This window comes from Macrobrachium rosenbergii, chromosome 56 (assembly GCF_040412425.1).
Source record: "Macrobrachium rosenbergii isolate ZJJX-2024 chromosome 56, ASM4041242v1, whole genome shotgun sequence".
Lineage (NCBI taxonomy): Eukaryota > Metazoa > Arthropoda > Malacostraca > Decapoda > Palaemonidae > Macrobrachium > Macrobrachium rosenbergii.
Window position 1 is genome coordinate 29,103,188 of NC_089796.1, and position 8,676 is coordinate 29,111,863.

Genomic DNA, 8,676 nt, shown 5'->3' on the forward strand with positions numbered 1-8,676 from the left:
ATATATATATATATATATATATATATATATATATATATATATATATATATATATATTGTATTTATTGGGTTGGCGGGATGCAGGTTGTTCGAATGTATAAGGAGCATAAAGCACTATGCATTGTCCATAATTCCCAACTAAACTTCCACCTAAATTCACGCTTAATCGAACCTGGAGATTGACCTGGGACCATTATGTTGACATCGTAATAAAAGTATTTCTCAAAGACTAATTTATGATACCTGATATGCAATTAAGACAATATTTATTAATACAATAACATCAACAAAACATTATCAGTGCGCTGCACTGTGTTCCTTTGTATCCCCTTCAGATATGAAATGAAGTGGATAGTGTCAGCGAGAGATAGTGAAATGACAGCCAACGACTAAAACTTTGTCTGAGATACCCACCTTCAATGAAGCAAAGACATTTCGAAGGTAAATATGTAACGACTTTTAGGGAAAATTAATAATACATTAATTTTTTCATCAAATTATTCGTTATGACATGTGGATTTCTCAGGTATATGTAGCATAGGATGTCACAAAATATATTCCTCATAGTTAAAATCAAAATATCTAACCATGTGATGGTCTCAAGGATTCATAAAAATCCCAGATTTTCATGACAGTATTTAAACCTAATTCCTTTTCCATATTCCATGAACATGAAAAGGAAAACAGTTCATGTGCATTCCATCAAAGAATAAAAGTGATGCAACAACTATCAAAAGGCAATGAATTTCCTGGGCAATCGTCTATTAACTTATCACAGAAACTTCAATATGCCTTGAAAAATAAACACTGGGTTTCAAACCAAAATATAAAATTACCAAAACACCTAAGTGTTCTATAAGTATATCAAAGAAAATGTAAATAAATACAAGGTACCACAAAGAGATATCTAGAAAAAAATATGGAAGAGGCATTCGTTATGTTATAGTGCCGTTATTTTCAGGCTTTGTGAAAATCCATGTTGCTGTGCTATACGTTGGTATTTTATGTTTTATCTCCAGTCGGCAAAGCAAGTGAACTTACTTTTGGCCGTAAACGCAATGTTTGTAAGATTGGAAATACACTTTTTAAAGATTTGTAGACGTTAAAAGATGCAAGGTGATAAGTAATTACTAATGGTTAAGCTGGTCAAAAGGATTCGTCAGTCAGATTAACACAAGTCTTTCAAGTGAAGAAATTACATATTCTATAATCATAATGATATTATGAAGGCCTCTGGCACACCTGCAGGTCTATCTAAGCTCTATTTAGATGCCCTTTTAAGCTAATTAAAAAAAAACTGGTCTCTACTGTAGGATCGTTGGTAAGCTTGAAAGACAGAGTGATGCTGAAGGTATTAGTATAAAAGAAACCTCATAGATAATGCTTTGTTGTTGTAACTAAGAGTTAGGTGTAGAGAAAATGGTTGATTTTTTCTTTATTTTCAGAATATTCTAAAGCCACTTAGGTTTCTCACCACATTTAAACTTTGCTCCAATAATAACTATGTATGAAGAAAAAGCAGGTGCTTTGTGTTCCTTGGCTCGACGCCATTCTTTGAACAGGGTAACACAAAAAGAAAAGTGGGACGTCATTTTCCATAATATTGTCTATTGTATATCAGGTATCTAAAATTTGTCTGTAAGAAGTATACTGTATATATTATGAGGCCATTTTAAAAGCTCGATAAATTGTTAGTTTAGCTGAAAACTTAGATGGGAATTAGTAACTGTATTGTGTTATATGCTCCTTCTCCATTCAAACAAACAACATCGAGCCAAACCAAAATATACAGGGTGACTCAAAGTCCATTTAGAGATGACGCAATCCAAAAAATATTCCTTTTAAGCATATCGAAAATTGCTCCCGTTAAGGTCGGTCCGAGCTATCCCTAGAAGTGGCTGGAACTAGAAAGTTCTTTCTCGACAACAGATGTTCACTTTGAGAGTTATCCTCTGTGCCTGAATGGGGTGATCTAGCCACGTAATTATAAATTCTTGGAGAACGTCGAAGTGCTCCAACAAGCTTGTTGGACAATGCCTTTCAATTTTTCTGATACACGAAGCATCACAGTGAACAAACTTATAAATGACCTCCGAACAAAAGTGCTCTGAAACCTTCTCTTTCAGCGTAAAACGATCTATTAATACACGTAGACCGATAAATAAAAAAAAAAAAAAAACACTTTTAACGAAACCAGCCCATAAAATTCAAGATCTAGTTTTCTTAGATGGCTTTGTGTTTTGAAACCGTGTCCTCCCAAGCATGGAACGGTAAAATAGATATTCTTCCAAGACGCGGGTTTTGGGATTTCTTGTGATGGAAGCAGGAAATTGCTGATCATCTTTCATATGCGTGTTTCTTTCAAACTGTCAGAGAATCCGTTATTTTGAAGTCGATTTTTTTTAATATATCGGTTCTTTGTGAATGTTGAAATAATCAGAGCAGAGTTTAAAGCATTTACATGTAAGAGTCCAGACTAGATTTCTCTTAAATTGCAGAGAAATAAAGGAGGAGAATTTAGTACACAACTCAGTGAACGTTGGTTTCTGGAAACAGATGTTAAATTCTAAGCCATTCCTCTGAATGTTGATGTTGAAAAAATTGTGCGCTGAGTTACTGATAACAGAGCTGTGGTTATACTGAAATAACGTCAGGAGATGCCACGAGATGTCTGTCTGGGCTGAATTCCATAAGCAGAACAGGATAGACTGAATGATTGATACTCAGGAATCTAGTGTCTTGGGAGTCACTGATAAACTACTGGGGGTATTTTACCATTGCCTGCTGTGTTGAAGGGAGTGTTTCTATACGGGTCAAAAACCACCTAGCTTTCTTGGGAGAAAGATCCGGCTTGTTAAAACGATCCAACAACAGCTTATGATCTGTAAGGATCTCAACTTTCATGCCCAACAATAACATCTTAAAATGAACCAAACTAGACACTACCACAAACGTCTTTTTGTCCATCATGCACATGGACATCTCATTACTCCCTCGCATCTTAAAACTTCCCACTGTAAAAATGCAATGGGATGCAATTTACCCTCAACTTTCTGCGTAAGGCAAGCTCCTATGCCCTCCTAACTGCCATCTGTCACCAAGGGGGAGGCTGCTCGAAATCTGGAAACTTCAGCACCAGGGGACTCATTAAAGCCTCTTTAATTTTCTGAAAGGCCAACTGTTGCCTCTCACCCATACAAACAGCACATAATCCCTCAATGCGTCTCTGTCAACGGAGACAATAGGGTGGAAAACCCTTTCACAAACCTATGGAGAAATCCTGCCATGCCCAGGGAAGAACGAATCTGCTTCTTATTTTTATGAGTAGGAAAATCCACGGTCGCCCTAACCTTGTCCGCATTTACCCTGACACCTTCCTTAGAAAGAACATGACCCAAATATATTATCTGCTTCTGCAAGAAATCACACTTGGCTAATTTAATTTTCAAACCCACTAAACTAAGCCTCCTAAGAACTTCCCTAAGGACCTCTAAATGTTCCTCTACAGAATCAGTGGAAATCAAGCTATCATCCATGTAAACATTAACTAACTTTCCTAACAATCCATGCAAAACTGTATTTACTAATCTCGTAAAAGTCATAGGGCTACCTGACAAACCAAATGCCATCTGCGTAAACTCATAATACCTGTGACTCCTTACTAAGAGGAACCTGCAAAAACCCCTGCATCAGATCAATTTAAGAGTAAATATTTTTACCCCTGATAACTACAAACAAATCCGGCAAACTCGCCACAGGATAGTGGCCCGGGATTGACTTATCATTCAACTTGCAAAAATCCACAGATGCACGTACTGAGCCATCCTTCTTAGGCACTGCTAACAATAGAAAATTAAAGAGTGACGAATTGGGTCAATTATACCTTCCTCTCCCACTTAATGACCTCTTGCTCTACCTGTCCCCTAATCTTAAAAGGAATCCTATACAAAGAGACAAAAAATAGGCTTAGTCTCATCCTCTAAATGAACCTTGTGTTCTAACACATTAGTTAACCCCAACTTATCCCCTTTAAGAGCGACAGTATCTGGAAACTCAGCCAAAACATCCTCCACCCCCTCTATATACTCTTTATATATTAGCTAAATGATCCCTAAAAACCTGTCTCCTAAGCTGTAATTCAGCCCCTGAAAACTCACTGTTGTCCCTTACAATAGCAACCGAATTATTGTCATCAACCCAATCTTCAAAATCTACCACACATGCATCCATCTGATATCTTCGAACCAAACCATTACAGTTTGATCATTCTACCCAAGTAACCCCTGTCTCGGACACATTGCTTTTAGAAACAGCACTTAGTACCCTCTTGAGCTTCTCTCTACCCTCACTCACACGCACCTGTCAGGGCATTTTCACATCTTTCACTCCAACTTTCACCAGAGCAACGATACCTGGGCCCAAAACCACATCTTCAGATAAAATACCTTTATAAAACTTCTTCCCCTCAGAAACATATTCAGTATCAACCCATAAACCGTTATTAACAACCGATCCCTTATCATGAACCCCTTTAATCTCATCAATTTCCTCGTAAAGGACAAAAACCCAGGTACCCCAACAGTTATACCTCCTACCCCTGTATGAACCGAGATTCTGTTTCGCCGGCACACTGGATGACCCAATAACAATGTATTCCCCAAAACAGCCCCTTGCAAAACAAAATTGGCTTTATAAAAATTTTATTACCCAAGGACAAACAAACATGCAACCCAAAACATTCAACATATTTGCTTGAGCATCACATAATGTCTCTTCAGTAGGCCTCAGTGATTGGAAGACACTGATCAATATAAATCACAGTTCATCAGATTAAGAGACGCATCAGTATCAATAAATACTGAGACATAGACACCATGCACAGACCCTTTCACAATTGGCTTCGGCTCTAAGGGCTCAGCCAGAAATCCTATATCAAAAGAAACACCTATCACCTTTTCCCCTTTTGTAGTTCGGCCATCCAAAAATTCTGCCAGTCCCTTGAAAACCTCAAAAAAAAAACCCTTGAGGAGCTCTTCTATTAGAAATGCCAGGACTATGAGGTGCGCTCCTAAATTATCCCGTTTAAGAACCAGACAAAACCGCCAACCGTGCTCTGAAGTCTTGCAGGCACCACAATATCTCACCTTGCAAAACTTTTTGGTGTGACCCTGCCTATTACAGATAAACCCCTACTATGAACCCCTACTATGCTCTGTCTTGGCAAACAACCTTGTAGAAGGGAAACTAGAATCACCCTGAGGCAGGTGCATTTGAATAGCTCCGGATGCCTTTCGGCATCGCATTTATGAAAGTGCTATCCACAGCAGGACATTTCGACAGGTGTTTATGAACCTTCGAGAAAAGCAAGGCTTCTTCAGACCCCTTATCTCTCCTTTCATCACAGCTATCTACTATGACATCAGAAACATCATTAAGCATCCATATGAACTGAAGCAAATTCTCTAGGTCATCCACAGAAATATTCTTACACTTTACCCAACTGGGCGCTCTTAATTTCTTCAAAAAATCACTTGCAGCATCAAAACATCTGGCACTAAACCTAACCAAAGAATCCTGGCCCTGCGAATCTTAAAGAGCGACCTAAGGTCTCAAACTGCCTCTCTAGCTTCGGCCGTCCCATATACTGTCCTCAGAAACTTCTTGAGATTGTCCCATGTCTTACAGTTTCCAAATTGATGACTCCAACAACGTTGTCCTATGTCCCCTTTATCTAAACTGAGGAATCCTTTTGCTTCATTCAAAGCCCCTACCCCATCCATAATTTTCTTGGCGACCAGGTAACTTGACACACCCTTGATAAAAATTTCAATGGGTACCCGAAGAACCCCATCAACCAACCCCGGAAATGGCTGAACCCCGGAGTGAAAGAGTTACTTTATCTCTATCTACGGCACCCTCCACCATATTGTTGGGATTGATAAAACTCCAAGTCTAAACAACACGACCCGATCTCAACTTCATACACTAACAGAAATTTCAAAAGAAAATCTTCCTGAAGACAAATGGGAAATTCTCCGAGAGAGAGAAAAAACTAAAAGAAAAAGAAAGGCAAAAAAAAAAAAAACAAGAAGATTGCGAAATGTTTACCCAAAGCATAAGACATATCTATTCCCAGTAACCCAACAACCATTTCCCCAAAAATAATCACAATAAAAAAAAGTATTCTGTAATCCCAATTAGACCCTAATCACCGATGCGAACAGTCAATCGCGAAAAATACACAAGTTACGCCACTAACCAACTACCCCAGTCTACCCCCGCAGCAACTCCTGGTCTCTTGCAACGTAATCAGAAAAAAAAAAAAAACACTCGCTCACCCTCGAACCGGCTTATTTCCTTCTACAACGCTAAACAATAAACTAATATAAAAAATACTCACATAAAAATATCCCCCTTCGTCTTAAAAACCATCTGTGCTGCAAAAATACCTGGAAACAATTCCCCAACCTGAAAAAAATAAAACACTCCAGTGCTCTCACTACACACAAAACCCACTCACAGGAGCACAGGCTATTAGCTACTGACCATGAATCATCTAGCTATCTTGGCCAAACGAAAAAACACCTAGGTCATCAAAGTACAACCGACTGAACATCCCAGAGATTATTGGAACACACCCTATTCTGGCCTAATGTCCCCGTTACCAGTCCCTTCAGAAGCTGTTAAAGGTTGTAAGGTCAAGCTGCTGCCAACTATTATACCCTATTATACAGGGTCAGATCAATGTCATAATCAACTTATATCTCAAAGATACCATGGTAGCATTGGTCAGCCTGCTCACTGAGTATGGTATTCTCTCTCTCTCTCTCTCTCTCTCTCTCTCTCTCTCTCTCTCTCTCTCTCTCTCTTTCGTTATCCAAGTCACTAACTGAAACAAGGAAGAACAGAAAAACATGTCTACAAAAATATAGTTTATTCAGTAGTCTAACATGGTAAATAGACTGGAATCAAAATAAGAATGGAATGGGAATATCTGCATCTCAGAATTGTTAACCTAATTAACCAAGTAAGTAATATAACATAGTGCTAGCAACGTCCACCAGTTAAGTCTTCACAACAAAAGAGTCAAATAGGTCAAACATGACCATAATCATGATAAGTCACATTCCCCTACATTTATATTGACCTCTATTCAATACATCTAAGGAGAGGAAACAAAGGGAAAACACATCTTTTAAAAGTAGGCACAGAGATAAATAAATATGGTATGTTTTCCCATATTACCAACCCCAAAAGAAATGCACATTATTAAACACGGTAAAATAAAAAAAAATCAAAGAGACATAGCAGATAAAAATAAATGGGGAAAAAGATATTCAAGCATGGTAATCAGTGCAAAGAATCAGTACATGTTAAACAAAGTTATTAAAACTCATTCAGTTTTTTTTTTTTTTTTTAAATAAAGTTTCAGCTTACCTCACAGACAGTCACAAAGTCTTCTAGGAAAGTGGATCTGAGCACAAAGGAATCTAATCTTGAAGTGTCTAACCTGTACTCAAATTCAATTATTCACACCTGCTATGACACACCCATGAAAGCAAATGAACGCATGCTCTAACTGGAACTTGACCACTTCTGGTGACATAACCAGCTCATCACAATGCCCCTTGTCTCCATAAGAAGCCAAACTGATGCCAGGCCTTCGTCAGCACTGACTCACTGAATAGGTAGGCACTGTTTCCATTTACCTTTGCCCAGCATAACTGCAAGAAAAATGTTTAACTAAAAAAAAATGAAATATAACATATTCATCCTATATGTTTTTCATACATATATATATATATATATATATATATATATATATATATATATATATATATATATATATATATATATATATATATATATATATATATATATATATATATATATATATATATATATATATATATATATATATATATATATATATATATATATATATATATATATATATATATATATATATATATATATATATATATATATATATATATATATATATATATATATATATATATATATATATATATATATATATATATATATATATATATATATATATATATATATATATATATATATATATATATATATATATATATATATATATATATATATATATATATATATATATATATATATATATATATACTGTATATATACACTGAAGTTAATGACATTATTGGCAGAGACCATCTTTTTATATAGACCGAATCAGTCTAAACTTATTCTCTTTCTTTGCACGGCGTGCGACGTGACAGAAACTACCAACAACAGAAAAAATAAAAACGTTCGGCAAGATAGAGAAATCACATATCAAAGGGGCAACTGTATAAGAGATGACTAAAAATAAATTACCCAAAGGGGATTACAGTTCAATGGCACTCAAACGAACCTTTGGGGTGTGTTGAGTACAAGCCCGTTGAGGATTGCCGTAAAAACATAAACAAAAGACTATAACTATCATAAAGATGATGACCCCAAGAAATATTAGTCCTAGGTAACGACCCCGAAAACACTTGGGGGTCACTATCTAGAAGAGATCCATAAGGGCAATCTCCCTTTCCAAACGCACCCACACACATCACTACAAGATACCAGAGATCAGGTCACCTCAGAAGTTGAGCTAAGAAACTGATAATTTCGTTCTGCATTCGGGCTTTTTTGGAGAAAA